Here is a 20,143-nt window from a genome sequence, read left to right as displayed (position 1 = left end):
ATTAGTGTTGCTACTCCTGCCCTTTTCTGATTATTGTTTGTATGTAAAATTGTTTTTGAACCATTCACTTTCGGCCTCCTTTCATCCGTTTGTATAAGGTGAGTTTCTTGTAGACAGTATAGAGATGTATTATAGAGAGAAAAAGAAAAAAATGAAGACCAAATAAGATGTGGTGAAATGAAAGAAAAGCAACAAAGTCAGAAGACAGAAAAATATAGAGAAACAGTGTCATTTCTGAGTATAGTATACAGAGATAGAAAGAAAAAAGCTAGAATTCTATTGTTGAGACAGGAAGAAATAATAATAAATTTGGAAGAGAAAGGGGTAGAGATTCTTTTCCCACTGTGTTCTGTTCAAGGTATTTCCCCCAAATAAATTGAGAACCATGGTGTAAAGGAGGGAAAAGAGACCTCATTAACAGGGCAACTGAGCACAAGAAGAAAACAATTAAAACTGCAACTTACTCTTAGACATTAGAAAAAATTAAGTAAGGTAGGTTGGAAATCCATCAGTGTTCTATTAGTCTTCTTCTCTTTCATCCTCACCTTCCTCTTCTTATCAGCATCTTCATGTCCTTCCCCTTCATCCTATTCCACTTCTTCAATATCTTCCAATCCTTCTCTTCCTCTTTCTCCTTTTCCTTCTCCTCCTCCTCCTCCTCTTCCTCCTTCTTTTTCTTCTTCTTCATCATCATCTTCTTCTTCTCCTTCTGCTTCTTCATCATCCATATCAGGAACCAAATATTGCTGTAATGGATATGGCCAAAAATCATCTTTGATGACTTTTCCTTAATCATCTGTACCTGCATCAGAATGGTCAGTAAACCAGGTTAAGAAACTCTTAGGTTCTTCATGTTGCCTCATCCTGCTGGCTTTATTCTGTGTTTCACTTGAATGTTTTGTCAAGCCCTTTCCAAATTTCCATTTGATTTCAGTTGACTTTGAGGATGGATCACCACTTTCATTAAGATGAAATTCTTTGAAGAGAGATTTAAGAAGTAAGGATTTAGAGAAATGGCTCATTCAACTATAGGGCAGAAAAATACAAGATGAGCCTGGAAACCTTATGGAATCAAAAAAAAAAAACACACAAACATACATACATATAAAAATGGTGGGTACTGCAAAGGTATACACAGGATCCAACAGAAAGATTTCCCGGTTGAGAAAACTGGAACCATTTGAGCAAAGAAAGAAATAAAGTAGTATTGGATTATAACCCAAAACATAAAATAAATATCTTTTAATCCATACTGATATGAATAAATGATTTAATATTAATGCATAAATAAATAGGGAAGAGATAAAGAGAGGGTTCTGCAAGGGAGATTTCCAAGTAATTTATGTTGACACTATTCTCAAGGAGGGGAGGATAAATCCCCACTCCCTAAGTGAAGACTGCAATAGTGACTTCCTTTCAAAGATTCCAGTATGGAAAAGTGAAATAAAAGTAAATTTACATGGAGAAATCTGATGAACATTACTTCAGCTAAGTGGCTAGCATCAGTAGCAATAAGAATTCAGTTTGATAATATGTGCCCTTTATATAACGTGATGAACAGAATAAACTACAAATGAATCAGAGTTCTAACTTTTAAATATACAATTGTCCAAGTACTAGAAGAAAATTTGAGTATGTGTATAAGGAGAGGCTTTCTAACTATATCACAACATTCAGATTCAGATTAATTTAGACCTAATTTTAAAATTTTCATGGGAAAAATTCATAAGACAAATGACAAATTGGTACAAGTATTTGGAACATGTATCACATGTACAACGTTAACATACCTTGAATATCAAGAAATTTATTAATTGTGAAGAGCTGAAAAATCTATGTAGTAAAATGGGCAGCTGGCATAGACCATGCCCAAATACACATGCACAGATAGAGAATCTTTAAACTTATGAAGATAGTTTCAACTTCACTCTTAAGAAAATTAGCATATTGAGCAAAATTTAAAGTCTTGGCAATATATTCTTTTAGCAATATTGATAAGGCTGTACAGAAACAACCACCCTCATATGTTGTTGGTGAGGATGTAAAATATTACAGTCATCACGGCAGGGATCTGGCAAAGTCTAAAAATTTACCTATACTTTTTCCTTCTGACCTAGCAGTTTTATAAGAGCAGGTCTGCTAACAACAAATTCTTTGTTTATCTTCATGGAAAAATTTCTTTATTTCATCTTCATTCATGGAAAATTTTTTGCTGGGTAAAGAATTGTGTGCCACCAGTTCTATTTTTTCATCATTTGAAATATTTTAAAGATGTTTCATTGTCTTCCTTTTTTTTTTAAGATTCATTTATTTATTTATTTTATTTCTCTCCCTTCCATCCCCACCCCAGTTGTCTGTTCTCTGTGTCTTTTTGCTGCATCTTCTTCTTTGTCTGCTTCTGTTGTTGTCAATGGCACAGGAGTCTGTGTTTCTTTTTGTTGCATCATCTTGTTGTGTCAGCTCTCCGTGTGGGCGGTGCCATTCTTAGGCAGGCTGCACTTTCTTTTGCCCTGGGCGGCTCTCCTTATGGGGTGCAATCCTTGTGTGTGGAGCTCCCCTACACGGGGGACACCCCTGCGTGGCATGGCACTCCTTATGTGCATCAGCACTGCACATGGGCCTGCTCCATACGGGTCAAGGAGGCCCAGGGTTTGAACGGCGGACCTTCCACGTGGTAGATGGACACCACAAACACTGGGCCAAGTCCACTTCCCGTGTTTCATTGCCTTCTAATCTTCATGTTTTGAAATAAGAAATCTGCAATTTTCCGATTTACTGTTTTCTTTAGTTTTGGTTTTCAATGGTTTAATTATGATGTGTCTGGGAATGGTTTTCTTTTTTTTCTTAAAGATTTATTTTTATTTATTCAATTCCGTCCCCCCCTCCCCTGGTTGTCTGTTCTCTGTGTCTATTTGCTGCATCTTGTTTCTTTGTCCTCTTCAGTTGTCAGCGGTACGGGAAGTGTGGGCGGTGCCATTCCTGGGCAGGCTTCACTTTCTTTCGCACTGGGCGGCACCTTACAGGGCACACTCCTTGCGCATGGGGCTCCCCTACGCGGGGTTCACCCCTCCATGGCACAGCACTCCTTGCACGCATCAGCACTGCGCATGTGCCAGCTTCACACAGGTCAAGGAAGCCTGGGGTTTGAACTGCGGACCTCCCATGTGGTAGACGGATGCCCTAACCACTGGGTCAAGTCCGTTCCCAGGAATGGTTTTCTTTGACATTATTTTGTTTTGGTTTTATTGAGCTCTTGAATCTCAAAATTAATACCTTTAACCAAATAATGTTTTTAGACATTATTTTGGATCAGACATTTTTTAAAAGCCAAACTCTCCCTTTCTCTGATTCTAGTATTCCAATGACATGAATACTCAACTCTTTCATTACTGTCACACAATTCCCATAGACTCTGATCATTTTTTCAGTCTTTTATCTGTGTATTACATTAAATCAGATAATTTTTATTGACCTGTAATTAAGATTACTTTTTCCTCTTTCATCACCATTCTGATATAGAACCCAGTTAATGATTTTTTAAATTACAGATAATATATTTTTCAGTTCTGAATTTCCAGGTATTTCTTTACATACTTTCTTCTTTTATGTAAAAGTCTTCTATCTTCCCATTCATTTAATGAATGTTTACTATGTGCACTTTGCCTCACAGAATGTGATTAAGATAGCTACTTTAAAGTCTTTGTGTGATAATTTCCATAGCTAGTCATTTCAGGATTGTTATCTGTTGATTAACTTTTCTCTTGAGAATTGGTAATATTCATTGGCCATATTCTCCTGGATCTTTTTATGTCAAGGAATTTTAGATTGCATACTGGACACACAGACTATTTTGTTATGAGAACCTGAACCCTATTAAAATCCTCTGGAGAATATTGATATGTTTTTATTTTTTACCAGGTAATTAGTCTCACTAGGTCAGCTACAAGTTCTTTCTTGCTTTCTGCCAGCAGTGATTGCATTGTCAATTGTCCTTTCAAAGCCTTTGTTACAGTGCTTGGATATGTCCTATGTATGCAACTTATGGTTTTCTGGTATTTGGGCAGTAGTTTATATTATAATTCAGTTCTCAAAGCTCTTCATGCATACTTGGTTGATGAGGTCAGGACTTGTGTTGATTCATACACAGATTTATGTGATTCCCTTCCCTAGTTCTCTACTCTATAAGACTTCACCTACAATCTCTAGCTACCAACTGCTCCCTTTCCTGATTCTTCTGGCTTGGAAGATAGGTTTTTTTTGGAGTTTTAGCACCCTGAGTTGTCCCATCTATGTGATTGGAGTCACTCTTAGAGCATAGCAGTGAGGATAAAAAGAGGAAAAAACAAATAAAGTGAATTTGAACCACAGAAGCTCCCTTTACCTTGTTCATCTGACTAGAAACACAGATTTGCCCTTGGAATTTTGTATACTTGTGATTCCACCTCCACTGGTTTCACAGCCATACTTCTCTGCAAATGAGAAGATCCTACAGCAAGGACAGAAGAGAGAGAAAAACAAACAAACAAGCAAGCAAACAGGGATTTCCCCTGAGCTCCTCACTTTTCCTGGTTCTGTTGTAGAAAGAGATTTCTCTCAAAATTTTTGCTGTCTGCCCCCTGCACGGTTCCACACCTCAAGTCACTGGGTCTTCCTTGGGTTAAGACTGGGACTGAAGGAGAAAAAAATTACTCAGAAAATGCACTGGTGCTAATGGCTCCTCAAGTTTTGACTTCCCTCCTTTACTGCCTGCTACTTTTTACTTTTTCCATGTCCTAACATAATTGTTTTTAAAATTCTGTCCAGAACTTCTAGTTATAACTAGTGTGAGAGATAGGCTCTCTCTTTCCTTTAATTATTTTTGCTTTATTTTTTTTTTATTAGAGAAGATGTAGATTTATGAAGAGTCATGCATAAAATACAAGAGTCTCATACATCATCTCACTACCAGATTTGTTATGATTGATGTCAGAACTATTTTTATAATTATAATTTTTTAAGTCAATACCTTTGTTACAGGTGATGAAAGATTATTAAATTGTGCTATTACCTATGTCATCATTTTTATTAGTTATTTTTTCCATATACTTATTATTAACACCATATTATTAACATTTTGTATTAGTGTCATACATTTGTTATAATTCATTAAAGAATATTCTTATACTTGTTTCATTAACTATAGTCTATTGTATACAACAGAATTCATTGTGTTGTACAGTCCTATGCTTTTATCTTTTACTGTATATTCTTGTATATGTACATCTTGAACTTTCCTCCTCCAACAACATTTACCTTTATAGTTCAGTGCTGTTGATTACACTCACAATTATGTGCCACCATTACCACCGTCTATTTCTAAACTTTTACCATCAACCCAAACAGAAACTCTGCACAAGTTAAGCATTAATTCCCTATTCTCTAACCTGAATCTATCTCTTGGTAATCTATATTCTAGGTTCTAACTACATGAGTCTGCTTATTATAATTAGTTCATATCAGAGAAATCACAAAATATTTGTCCTTTTGTGTCTGGCTTATTTCATTCAACATAATGTCCTCGAGGTTCATCCATGTTTTGCATTTAACAGGGCTTCATTCTTTTTTTTTATAGCTGAGAAATATTCTATTGTATGTGTAGACAATATTTATCCACTCATCAGTTGATGGACACTTGCATTGCTCCCATCTTTTGGCATGAGAAAAATATTTTCTCCCATTGAGTAAGTTGTTTTTTCTTTGTAATGACAAAGTCCTCTGACTATAAAAGTTAATTCTGAGGACATCCTGTTTATCTATTTATTCTTTTCTTGCTTGTAATGTCTAATAAACCATTGCCTACCAGAAAATCTTGAAGATATTTCCCTACATTTTCTTCTAGGAGGTTTATATTCCTGGTTCTGGCTTTCATATTTAGGTCCTTGATCCATTTTGATTTAATTTTTGTATATGCCACGAAGTAAGGGTCCTCATATTCTTTTGCGTATGTATATCCATATTATTCACTTCCAGTTGAATGGACTTGGCAGCATTTTCAAAAATCAATTGGCCATAGATGTGAGGATTTAATTCAGAACTCTCAATTCAATTCCATTGGTCAATATATATATGCTTGCGCCATTACCTTGCTGTTTTAGCCACTGTAACTTTGTAATATGGTTTAACATCAGTAAATGTGTACCCTCCAACTTTATTCTTCTTTTTAAAGATGTTTGTGGCTTTTCAGGGCCCCTTATACTTCCAAATAAATTTGATAAAGGCAATTATCAATTGGCTTTTACAATTATCAAATTTGAAAGCAGGCTGTTTGGTATTTTTATTGGGATCGCACTGAACCTGTAAATCAATTTGGGTTCAATTGACATTTCAATGGTATTTTGTCTTTCAATCCATAAACACAGAATGTCCTTCCATTTAGAGATGTAGATTTTTGTGGTTTTATACCATTCTGGCTGGCAATGAAATTCTCCTTCTTGTCTTATGAAACCTTCTGAAGCATTATATGGTAAAAGATCATACTGTATTTGACCTATACTTAAATGGTCCATAAAAAATAATTACATATAAATAGATCTAAATATAGATATAGAGAGAATTTTAAACATAACAAAACATTAAAATAAATCACTGAATCTGGGTAAAGGGTATAGAGCTCTCTGTTCTACTTTTGTAACTTTGATTAATTTTTAAATTATTTAAAAATTTTTGTTTTTTGTAAAGAAAATAACTCTGGAAAATCTGTAATTCAGTAATATTTTCCAATAAAATTGTTCAGTGTATGGCATTTACCAATACTGTTTTGAAGGATCTTGGTACCTTCTTTTTTAACTTGTGCTTTCCTGGGCAATATAGAATGACACCTTAAATATAAAGAATCTTCATTTTTTCCATAAAAGAATCTATTCCTGGGGAATCTCTTGCTATTGCTTTTGCACCTTAATTAAGAAGTCATTATTTTGCTACAAATTAAAATGCTAGGGTCCTAAAAACTAAAGGAAACACTTTAAAACAGTTTTACTATGCAAGTGGCATGTGTTTTAAAATTATTTTATTTTCATTGTATTCCTTGCCTAGACACTCTATCACAATAAGCAAAATAGAGATACACACAATGACTGTGCTCCATTCCAGCTAAATTGTGAAATCCTGCTGAATTATAAAAATATCACAAAACCTTATTTCTTATTTAATTTCATCAATTATTCCACGTATTAATTTTTAAATCAGACAATAATGAAAGTTGTGTTTTTTGTAGTGTTTTCTCAGAAAACCCTTATTTCAATGTCAGTGGAATAGGATTGTAAAGTGATTTCTTTCCTGGGGGCATATGCTTCTCTCCTTCCTCAAAACCGAAAACAAAGGTTCACAGAGTTTTTAAGCAACATTTCCTTTAAAAATTATTGAATAATCTCTTCTACCATAATATATAAAATCCAGTTATCATCTTACTTTCTTCCATTCAAATGACTTTGGGTGGGAGCATTTGATCTAAGCATTTGACACTTGTTTAAATGACACTTTCTAATATATGTACTTGATGGTAGTATATGTGAATCAGTCCAACATAGTTTCTTCCGTAAAGGAACAAAATATTAATTGAGGAAACAGAAAACAACAATTAACAAACAGATAAATGGAATGACTTCAAATGGTCACAAATGGATTGTTATAAGGTTTAAATGAATTAGACTGAAGAATGAAAGTATTTAAGGGAGTGGGAAAAGATAAACTTTGAGGAGACAAAATCCTTATTATATTTGAGGAAAATATGAAGGTTAATAAGGGTGGAAATTAGTGAAGGAGAGAGTGAATGGCAAGATATGACAATGGAAGAGTAGACTGAGAAAATCTTGCAGGACTCTGAAGACCATGATAAAAGAATTGGACTAGTTTATTAAGTCAAAGAGAAAGCACTGACGTTTATTTTTAAGTATTAGATTTGCAATGTATCTCTAATTACCAAGTGTATAATGGGTTAGCTAGGACAAGAATGAAACCTTAAAAACAGTAGAAAGCTTTTGCGGCAATCCAGGGGAAAAATAATGGTAGCCTAGACAAAGCTAGAAGCTGTGGAAATAGAGATGATGTGGGTGGACACAGGTGTATAGTTGAGGTAGTGTAAGCAAGACATGACATGTTAGATGTTAGTTTTGAAAGAAAGGGAGGCATTATTCACAGCTTTTTGTATTGAGTAGTTGGTTGGATAAATATACAATTTATTGGTATGGTGAGAACAGGAGTTTAATCAGGGATTTGATTTTTATCATCTTAACTCTGAGATGCCTATCCAGTGTACAAGTGGAGATGGCAATTAGAGTGCCTAAATAGTCTGTCTAGCTTCTTAAACTCAGAAGACAACTGTAGGCTGAAGATATAAAACTAGGAGTCATCAGCAAATAGATAATAAAGAAAGGCATAAAAGAATATAGAAAAAAAAGAGAGAGACTTTGGAATCAAGTCCTTCTTAAAACCACCATTTAGAGGTTAGGAAGAAAAGGAAGAGTCAACATAGGAGAATGAAAAAGGATGACAGTGAGGTAGAAGGAAATTCACAGCAGTAAGCTATTATAATAACTGAGAAGGCTGAATGTTCTAAGTAAGAAGAGTCATCCTCATGCTAAGTATTGCAGAAAAGTGGAATAATATTAGAAAATGTCCATATTTAATTGAGAAAGAAAGGGAACTATGAACACTCTAGACCTCATGTGGTTAATTCCTTAAATCATTTCAAACACTGAAAGTAGGGCCTAATATGTTATTTGCCTGTTCACTTTATGTATACATCTCCCACATTAGTACCAGTATGCATCAGGTTTGCACAACCATTGAATATTGTTGGGGATTTTACCAAGTCTTATGTGATTATTTAATGTCTATCTATAAATTCCATTTTGTGATTTCAGAGAAAATCTCCATTTTGAAAGTGTGCATTGTACAGTAGAACAGGTCTTTAATGTCTGCAGACAAAAAAAGTCTTACAGTTACTTTAACATTTGCAGTTTGTAGTGCAATTTAACTGGGAAGGTCAGACGTATGAATGGAAGGCTATTAAATATTTTGAGCACAATGTTGCTTTTTTCTGGTACAGAACATGTAGAATATGCTCTTTAATTTAGTAAAAATTTTAAAAGGTAGAGATGCTTTGCTATGGTGGCTATAATTATTCTTAATCATAAAATTTCTGAAATTCTTGTAATTTTTCCCATATCTATTGAAAGTTGTTTATCAACTATTATTTTTTGAACTGTGTTTTTTTCCTTCACTTCTCAACTTCTTACAAAAAAAAAGTGGTTTTCTGCTAGTGACTTCAGCAAACATCTAATATTTTATGTATCTTTTGAACTGTGTAACTTATAATTTGGATATTTGATCATTTGTTTTATTATAAAACTGATAACATTGTTCTGTGTATTAATGTTAGTTCAACCATATATTTATACTGTATGGGAATGTGTGGTTGTAGTTTTGTTGGAGAAATCATTTATCTATGTTCACCAGCTTGTAAAATCCTAGTGCAAGAGTTTAAACATCTAAATAAAGAAAGAAATGCATTTATCGTATTTTTTTTAAAAGAGTATAATGCATACCTCCATCTATATCCCTTACTTACAGGAATCACTCAATATGCATCAAAGGGAATTAATTATTTTCCTTGTGGTATCTTGGTTAAAGGCATAAAGACATTAAAATCTATTAGTCATTTATATACACCCTAAAGATGGTTTATCTTTAGGTTTTCCTTCACCCATTCACATAATCAGTTACAAAGGAAGTTGAACTATCTGTGAAAATTCATTTACCCCTGAAATCTGTTTTAATTAGAAGAAAGCTAACCAATCCCTTAGGTGAGTTTCTATAATATTGTATTTCCTGCTTCTTAAGCACCTGTACTTCAAGCCCCTATCACTCAATCACCCAGTGGATTGTGAGCTCCTCACAAAATTTTGCTCTGCCATATCCATATTGGTCTTCTAAGTACATAACATATAGTATATCCTTATTAATGTTTATCAAATGGTGAATGAGTAAATACATTACATGAAAGTAGGAAGTCTATGGTTAGAACTTGTAGGAATATTACCAGTGGAAAGAAAAAAGATGTAAAGGCAAATCAAGCTGTGAAGTAGTTAGATGAATGGCTCCTGACAGTAGTTGCACATTAGAATCAACCGGGGAGCTGTTAAAATAAAACAAAACTAACAAACAAACAAACTGATGCCTAGAACTATTCTGATATAACTAGTCTGGGTGAGGCACAGGGATCGTTACATTTTAAAATATCCTCAGGTTGGTAAATTGTATAGCTTTAATAACTATTTGAATAAATGATTTGGATTTGGGGACCAACAAAGCAAATAAAGATTATTGAAATCATAAGTGGTCAGAATTTAAGGAAGCAAAAATAACTACTTGATATGGTTGCAACATTTTTCACTCAACCAATAAACTGTTCAACATAAAGACCAACAAAAATTGAGATGAAGAAAAAGCTTGATTTTGTTTATTCTTTTTCTTTTTTTAAAATTTATTTTGTTTAGACAACAACTGTTGAACTTTAAAGCAGCAATTTTAATTGTGCTGTAAAAAGAACCAGATTGCAGTTATTGATTAATAAAATATATTTAAGTAGTTTAAATTTAAGTAATTTGAGAGGAGCTGGTACATAGCATGGAGGGCCAACCAATGGAAAAGACTTGATGTTTCATGTGATAGAGATCTACCATACTATGGTAGGAACTAGTGAAAAAGAAGACAGAATTATTTAAGAACAAGTATCTCAGAGAAAGAAAGATGGGGTAAAGATTTAGGTCACAGTTATAAAGGTTACTGTGGAATATAGAACAGAATGTGTCTCTCAGAGAAGTGACTGAAGGATGTTATGAAGGTTTAAAGAGAAAGGTATATTTTGAATACAATTGTAAATTTTTACTGATAGTAAATAAAAATGGGATAAAAGGCATACAGAGAAACTTTGAGGTCCCAATTTCAAATAGAGTTTGCAATGAATATCCTAGTGCAGACTGAAAAACTATAGAGGTGATTTTGAAATTTCATATTAGCCATGAGTTTCTCATCATTTATTTAGAGTTATAGATGAATTTTTCTTGAGTAGTTAAGACATTGGTGACTTAGTGGACTAGGGCCTTTACCTTATGTCCAGATTGAATACTACAAGGTGAAGGGTCAGTAGAAAGAAGCAATAGGTTATAAAGATCATAATGTTCTAGAACAAAATAGGAAATCTCTATCTTCTTGACAGTTTTCCACTGCTGACAAGTCCAGTGACTGAGCCACCTTTCTCCATTTGCCTGTTGTGGTAGAATTAGAATAAACATGGGAGGAAGTAGATTTGGCTCAAATGATAGAGCGTTTGCCTACTGCATAGGAGGTCCAGGGTTCATATTCAGTGCCTCCTTGACCCATGTGGTGAGCTGGCTGACATGCAGTGCTGATGTGCACAAGGAGTGCCATGCCACACAGGGCTGTCCCCCGTGTAGGGGAACCCCACGTGCAAGGAGTGCACCTTTCAAGGAGAGCTCCCCACAGGAAAAAAGCACAGCCTTCCCAGGAGTGGCGCTGCACAGACGGAGAGCTGACACAACAAGATGACACAAAAAAAGAAACACAGATTCCTGGTACTGCTAAAAAGGATAGAAGCAGTCACAGAAGAACACACAGTGAATGGACACAGAGAGCAGACAAGGGGGGGAGATGGAGAGGAGAGAAATAAACTAAAAAATAAATCTTAAAAAAAAAACAAGAGTAAACATGGGGAGGCTTAAAACTCTTACATAGTTTTATAGTTTGTTAGGCATTATGATTAGGTTTTAATGGTCTTAGGTAATATTACAAGGCTTTGAAGAACCTCTTTCTCCTCCCCCAGAAAGTTTCTTAGAGGACTGAAGAATAATGATATAAAAGCTGATGTGAATTCAGTTCTGTTTTTTGCTAGTTCACAGAGTGCTTATTCTGTAATGGAGAGAGCTCTGGTAAAAGGCTACTTTGAAGATGACTGACCCTTTCCATCACAACAATGTATACAGAAATCTGTGTCTTTAATTCCTTTCCATTTATCTTTGATTTCCAGGTTCAGATATTTTTCTAAGAAATATTTTCAATTCTTACTTGTGGAGTACCCATATAGAGATGAAGCCTAGTAGTTTGGTTCTATTTAAAATGTCCTGCTTATCTTCAGTAGGTTTATTCTCCAGGAGAAATCTTTCCAGCTACCTATCTAATCCAGGCCTAGATAAGCTATATTGCAGCATTTCAAATTCACTTTTACCATGTCTTTTTTTTCCTGGTACCTTGCCCCTTTCATATGCCATGAATATTCTTATTTCTATCCTAGAATCATTATGAAACTCACCTAATGTTTTAGTTTATCAAAAGGGTGCCAATGCAAAGTACAAGAAATGTGTTGGTGTTTATATAAGGTATTTATTTGGGGAAGAACTTTCATCCAAGGCAATGAAAGTCCCAATTGAGGAACCATAAGAGGTGCTTTCTCACCAAAGCCAGCTACTGTTGATTCTGTTTTCAGAGCACGTGTCTTAGCAAGATGACCACCGACCTCTGACGAGGTCTCTGCCTCTCTGCAACTATAGGCAAGCCCGGCACAGGGTTTGTCTCTTACTGGGCCTTCTTTCTTAATCTCTGGGCCTCAACTCTTTGAGCCTCTCAGGATCTTCCCACTTTGAGGCTCAACTGTGGGCGAAACCGCTTTCAGATGGCAGCATCGAACATGGTGGCTCCCTACTCCACTGTCTGTCTGTCTCTCTGTGTCTCTCTTTATATCAGACTGATCAAGAGGTCAGAGACTCAACATGAATCACAACCCATGGAGGTAATCCACTTAAATGGATTACCTACAGGAATAGTTAAATGGATACACCTACGGGAATAGTTTAGGAATAGTTTGTTTTTTAGGATTCATAAAATTCAAACTGTCACACCTAATAATTCATTAAATATTCTATGTTGATAATTTGATCTTTGCTTCCCAATGTTGCCCATATTTAATATAATTTCCTGGCTGATCAAGGAAGACATAAAGAGAGATTTTCCAATTTTTCTTACTGTTGGGTGCCTATGGGTTACTCTCAGAGAGTACTTGTCAATTGCTTGGATTCAGCCTCTTCGGATGGGTGATCATTACACATGGCTCTCTGAGACCTTGTTTCTTGTCAATTGTTGTAGCTCTTTTTGAGTGTCTATCTTCCTGATATAATAAAACAAAATATACCCATATCCTTAGAGTAATCTTTAAAAGTAATGGCACATGGGTATGTCTTTATTTTTTTCCTTTCATGACCATTTTGACTTGGTACAAATCACTGTGAATCCCTATGTGTAGACTGAGGACAGATACTGAGTTGATGCTGATTCTCTTCAATTTTTTGAAAACTATATTTTTATTTTTAAGTGCATTTTAGTACTGCCTGGAATAATATTAGCACCCACTGTAAACACGCTGGTTCTTAGAGAATCATCCCTGGGAAATGTTAGCACATTCTTACCTTGTGAATCAATTCCCCAGTGACAGTATCAACTTCTCTCAAGAGTCATGTGTGCTACCCCTAGTGAGGATAAGTGGAAAAATCTCTGTGAAGAAACTACACTTCACAGTCACAACATGGTGTTCAGTAATATCTTTTCAGTGATAACTAAATTTTGAAGAATTCATAGTGACCTTAACTATGTTGTCAATGACCTTGTGAAAAGATTCTTTGGAAGGTACTTTTACTGATTATTGACAAATCATAATGAAACCAGGTTTCATCTTATATTAGTGACAGTAATTGCATGCTGCAAATCCTCCTGTACCCCAGGAAATTCTCTTCTGGGTAATTTGCATTGGCACAAATCCTGTGCTTTTCTATAATGTAGATAATTACAATAACCTGAAGAGATTAATATGAACTGCTGCATAGTTTTGGCGACTTCATTCCAATTGATTATGGATTATACCTTCATATAAAATCCAGAGCATTGAGGTCCTTCATAGGCTTTAACTGTACATTTGAAATTTCAATGATTGTTATAATCTTCTTTCACTGGACTGAGGAGTCACCTATGTGAACTGATATGATGACTTTCTGTAGCAAAAGTTATCTAATTTTTTCAGATATTTTTTACAAGACTGTTTTTTATGTTTTGCTACTTATATATTTTGAATATTTACATTCAAAGCTGTCTTTAAAATTTCTGTAATTAGGAATAACTTATTTTCTTCAACTAAAGACATTAAATTTATTTCTTTCAGAGTCCAGAAATGAGTTAGGTTTGGTGCTTGGGCTCCAAAGGAGGAAAATGTTGAAAACAAATGAAAAGAATTTATCTTGATTTTGTAACCACAGAGAAAATGTTGGGATCATGCTGATCATGAATGTGTGACTTAAAAGTGCATATTTATAACAGATATTACCCTCCTTGAGCCTTCTACTAGGTGGAGGTAGGAGGGTTGGAAACCATTGAGTTTAGCTCTTAAAGACAAATTCATTGGAACATTATTGAAAGAGGGTGATTTCCTCCTCAATTGCTCTTTTGGTTTTTGTCCTTTCCATGAAATCAACTTTGGTTACCATTCAAATGACGCATTGACTGGATAAAGCAGCCACTTTTATAACATTGTAGAGTTGGATATAGAAGCTTGGTTTGGAGAAAATTGTTTAGATTCCCCAGGAGAAGCTGAGAATAATGAAAGTATAGATTTGCATCATTTTAGTAAGTAGTGGGAGAAATTTCGTGGCAGTGATTAATAATGATATCAAATGGACCTAGGAATAAACCTTCAACATTTTAGTATAGGGAAGTGGGTATAGCTCAGTGGTTGAATGCCTGCTTCACAGGTATGAGGTACTGGTTCAATCCCTGGCACCATGTAAAGAGGAAAAAAAAGAAAAAAATTAGTATAGATACTTGCGAGTAATATGCTTATATAAGATCCCCAAGGAGGCTCCTTTTTCCATATGACTAGATCTGCTCACATATACATAATAGTTCTGTTTGATATGTTGGAGGGTGGTCTGAGATCCTTCTACCTCAGAGCAATGGCTGGGATTGTATTCAGAGGCCCAGGCAAGAAGATACCATAAAATCTCTATATAACGCTGTGTATTTAGTAGAAAATAATAGAATGCCCCATACTAATTCTGCTATAGTAATTTGATGAGACATTTCACACTTGTCAAAGGTATACCAATGAAATGCCTCTGGGCAAATATAATTGATATATTCTATCTAGCCATTAAAAGGAAATATAATTTGATATATTTATATCATATACATATAGTGGAATCAAATCACCTAGCTTTGTGTCCTGGCTCCTCTATCACATATCAGCTGAGTGACTTTGAAAATATTATTTCATCACTCTGGGCATCAGTTTCCTGAAATTAAAAATAGAGATAATGCTAATACCAACCACATATGGTTTTTCATGGAATAAATACAAACAAATATTAATGTTCAATATAGAAAAGCATTTAAAGCAGTGCCTGAAAGAGAGCAAGTTCTAAAAAATCATTTACTGTCATTAAGCTGATGAGACGAAGAAGAGGAATTGGCCTTTGCAGTAGTTCCCTTGTACTTTCCTTCATGTTTTGATTCAGGTCCTATTTGGTTCTCAGTTTGCATCTTGGTTTATTGTGGTTTTATTATCTCAGTCCATTGTCATTGATGTCAGAATTTGCCTTTGGTTTCTGTGACTCTTTGGATTCCTCATCAAGGACTTTGCTTAGATTCATCCCACTTCTCTCCCCAATTTTCCTCACAGAAATGTGTTCAATTCAGATCCTTGGGACATCTGACTCTTAGTTAGGGCAACAGGCAGAGCATTAATGAAAGGAGACAAGGGACATAGATTATTTCCACAGGCTACAGTGGCCTTATCAGTGCTGGAACTTCTTATTCCCTCTTTTAATAAGAGCACAAGTGTTCCAGTAAATTGGTTTAATGAACTTGTATTTTGGTTTTAATAGCTGATAGACTCTTGTTAGAGGAGACCTGGCCATTCACTGGATTGGCTGAACAGGCATAGTCCTGATTAGCAGGTAACATAGTAGTAAAGCAAGTAGATTGCAAAGTCACACTGCCTGGATTCTAATACTGCCTTCTTCACAGCCTTGCTGAGTGATCTTGGAGATTATCTCAGCAAACATGTCCTCAGTTTCTTCAACTGTAAAATTGAGAATAATTCCTCTTAAAGTTATTTGAAAGTTCAATTTATTAGTAAATGCAAAGCAGATCAGGGCCAGGCACATGTCATTCTACTTTTACTCTTAAAGAGATAATTGATATTCTTATTAACTTACTAACCCACCCAACATGCACACACATTTTTTTCAAGGTTCACAAAGAAAGGGTCATAGCAACCCATAGAATTTGTAGGCAGTGAATATACCATTAATCCAGGTATTGAAGGAAATAGTGGGATGATGACCAGTGTCAGAAAAATAGGGCCAGGGAATTATGGGCTTTAGTTTGACCCTCGTAATGAGGCCTGAGCAAGGGCACCCACTCATCATGCCCATCTCTGTGGGCACATACTTCAGTTTTACTGCAGAGGAGCCACTGCCCCAAAGCTATCCAGGACTCCCAATCAAGATATAGAGTCAAGCTTTGACTGCCTTTCATTCAAATGGAAGCAAAAGCATGGATGGTCCAGTCATCTTCTCAGCTGCTAGTGACATTCCCCACTAGTGGGGTTGACAATTGGGGGCACCCATATATCGAGTGGCCTTAGTGTCACCTTCCTGTCTGACACCATGCCCGTTCCACACTCCTTCTGCCAGTAGGGTGTGAGTGCATTCACATGCCATATTTTCAGCTGTTAAAATGTTTGGAAAGAATGCATAATAACATGGGGACTTTATGTTCCAAAGGCATGTGAAAGAAAACATGAACTTATTTTTTAAACAATATTATTTCTTTTTCCTCAAACTGCTCTGGTCAAATTTATAACTTTCTAACAAGTTTATAAACTAACCCCCCCCCCCACCACCACCACTGCCAAATACAGAGAAGTGTATTTAGGACACATATTACATTTAAAAAAATCATTTGTTTATGATTGCATTTTGATTTAGAAATAAATTCCTCGAGGTCAGATGTAAATTTAAACTCAGTTTTATATCCCTATCCCCTAACACAATGCCTGGCACATAGCAGATGCCCCATATTAATTTGTCAAATGAATAAAGAAATGAACAAAAATCTTTTACACTGAGGTTTATTTTTAAATAACCATATAATGTCATTTAAAAATACATATTTAATATCATTATGAGAGTAACGGAGATAACCTCTTTTCTTTCTTTCAGCCCCAAGACTCAATGGCTAGTTGGTTTGTTTTCACAAGACCACATAAATTGGACTAAATATCATCTTTTCTCTGTGAAGTATTGCTGTTCAGAATCAAGGACCTCTTTGTCATTACATCACTAATCTACACACATTAAACTCCTTAAGCCTAACTTGGAAATCGATGTTTCTGCTCCCCTCTCATTTCTGTTGCCTGTCTGTCCCACTCTTGGTGATGGGACTGTATTACCCCAGTCACTGTTATCAGAAGCACTCTCCCCTGGGCTTTGTAGAAAAAGGCTATTACTTTCTCATGCTAGAATCAAATGTCTCTTTATATGCAGCCTGGAAAATCACTGCCTGTTTGGGTACTGTATTACATTGTGTGTGCAATTCTAATTTGTCCTATTTTCAGCCATTTGTCTCCTTTTGGTGATATTGATTTCTAGAGCAATTCTGCTCTTTGATTTCAGACTGTTTTCCTGAGGTCTATTTTGGTTTGTTCTCTTCAACATTTATGGAGTACTTCAAGACTTAGCACTCACATTTTTATATGCAAGCTTTAGGATGAATCCCACAATGTCTCTGAAGCAGTACTTCACATTTTACACATAGATGCAAACAAGACACTGGAGGTAAAGCAAACCTCCTTGGGATGTGTTTATTTTTGGTGCAAACAAGATTAGGAAAATACATCAGACATGCTGGGATGGGGACCCTTTCACTGTCTTGTGTGTCCTTAGACAAATCAATCGACTTTCTTAAACCTCAGATTACAAATCTGTGAAAGAGTAGGTAAAATTCTTTCTTCTCCATATTCAACATCTATATCACAGGCTTATTGTGAGGGTCAACTAGAATAAAGATATAAATGTTTTCCAAATGTTTCACAAATGTAAATTTGGCTAAGGATAAAGGTTCAGTGATTATGTTCAATATAATCTAATTCAAAGGTTGATAAAGAAACATTAACTATAGGCTAATGACAAATGCTGACCACTGGTTGAAGCTTTTCTTTGTTTTTTTCCAAGTGTGCCTGCATCAGAATCACCTTGGTACTCAGAAAATTGATGAGATCCACTGATTTAAATAAGATTCCTCTTAAATTTATCTTCCAGCCTAAAGCTTAATAGAAACATGTATGAGTATATAAAAATACCAAAATCAGACAGACTTTAGAACCTCAGATCTACTAAGCACTATTTGTATGTCCTGAGAAAAGTTATTTACCTTCCATACTGTGGAAATATTACCCATAATATGTTTTAGAATTAACTGAAAATGCATGCCAAGTATTTAATAATCTCAGTAAACATATGCCATCATTAATTTTTCTCCTAGATGTATTTGTCAATGAATATTCCTCTTTATTTAGGCACCTATCACTAGAACATTGACTACTGGTTCCTTCCTTCCTTTTTTTTTTTTTGTGCCTGGTTGTTATATTAGAGCTGGGGCTGCAAAGATAGTTCATATTGAATCTGCACATTCACTAGGTAGGACATAGACTTGTTTGCTGGTACATCCCATTGACTAACACTGTACCTGGCACATAGTGTGTACTCAGTAATCCTTTACTAATTAAATGAGTTAACATCTCAGTACTTTCAACTCAGCAATGGAGATGATTATATAGATAATTTTGCAATGTACTCTGTAATAAGTGTTATAATTTAGGAGTCTTCTGTCTCAATTTAATTTCATTTCAACATGCTCTTCTGAGGTTGTTCAGTAGAATTTCATTTTCTTTCCTTTTTCTAAAAATTTCCCCATTATTGTTTCCTTGCTATTAGTTCTTGGGCTTTTCCAACATTTGCCATGCCTCCCAATCTTGTACTGTGTAAAATTTTCATTAACTTGGTGTTTATTTTACACAGTACAAAATTGGGAGGCATAAAAACAATTCATACCACTGTTCCTAACACTCAGCCTCACTCTGTGGCTGCCCCCTCCCAGTCTATTAAAAATTGTTGTTTATCACTTGTTTGATCTCTGGCCTTTGGGCAAGTTTGTATCTTCACAGGCAATTTTGTAAGGATATTTTCCAATAACATACCTTGTAAGAAATATGAGATCCACCTTTGTGTATGGTGTGTGTGTGTGTGTGCACTCGTAAACACCAGAAAAAGAGAGAGAGAATGGGGGGAGGGTGGAGAGAGAGAGAGAAAATGGAGAGATTTTCAGTCAAGCAAATCAGAATTAAGTTGAATTACTCATGTTTAAAACCAATTATGTGATAAAATGAAAAGATTTTTCATTTTTCCAGGGGAAATTATTTTCAAAAGCAGAGTACATAAGAACATGAATGAGGACCTTAGATCCCAGATATATTTTTCTGAGTTCTTACAGAATGTCAGGTTCTGTTCAAAGTGTTTTTTAAAGAATTAAATCAATATTTCTGTGAGATATGTTCTAGTATTTTCAGCATTTATAATTTTGCCTGCTCTAAATTCATCCCTCCTCTTTTTGGTAATAGCATCTTGATTTAGCGTTGAGCTCCATCCCAGCCTCACTAGGGGACAGCTTAGCAGGGCTGTTCACTGAGTTTCCTGACCTCTGTTGCAAGAGAAATGTGCATAACCCAAGAACAGTGAAGCTCTTTCTCTCCCCAGTTTTTATCTTAAGTAGAGGACCACAAACATTGGAAGTGTTTGAAGTTCATTCACCCTGAGTCTCTGGGGCTTCTCTGATTTTTGCCCATCCATAGTCTTTTTCTTCATCATTTCCTTCAATTCTCTGAAGTTCTGGAATAAGTCCCTGGCTAATGACCATACAGTTTATACGTTGCCCACTGTGGGTGGCACCACCCTCAAGCAAAGGCAGCCTTGCCCCTCACATCCTG

General features: G+C 35.4%; 1 pseudogene; it reads right to left on the bottom strand.

The window, feature by feature from the left end:
• Positions 1–587: 587 nt before the first annotated feature.
• The window catches only part of LOC101437178 (heterogeneous nuclear ribonucleoprotein H-like), a 78,852-nt pseudogene continuing 59,296 nt past the window's right edge, over positions 588–20,143 (bottom strand).

This window comes from Dasypus novemcinctus, chromosome 11 (genome assembly GCF_030445035.2).
Source record: "Dasypus novemcinctus isolate mDasNov1 chromosome 11, mDasNov1.1.hap2, whole genome shotgun sequence".
In the NCBI taxonomy this organism is placed as follows: Eukaryota; Metazoa; Chordata; class Mammalia; order Cingulata; family Dasypodidae; genus Dasypus; species Dasypus novemcinctus.
Note: the sequence above shows the minus strand (reverse complement) of the source record. Positions and strands in the feature narration are given on the sequence as shown.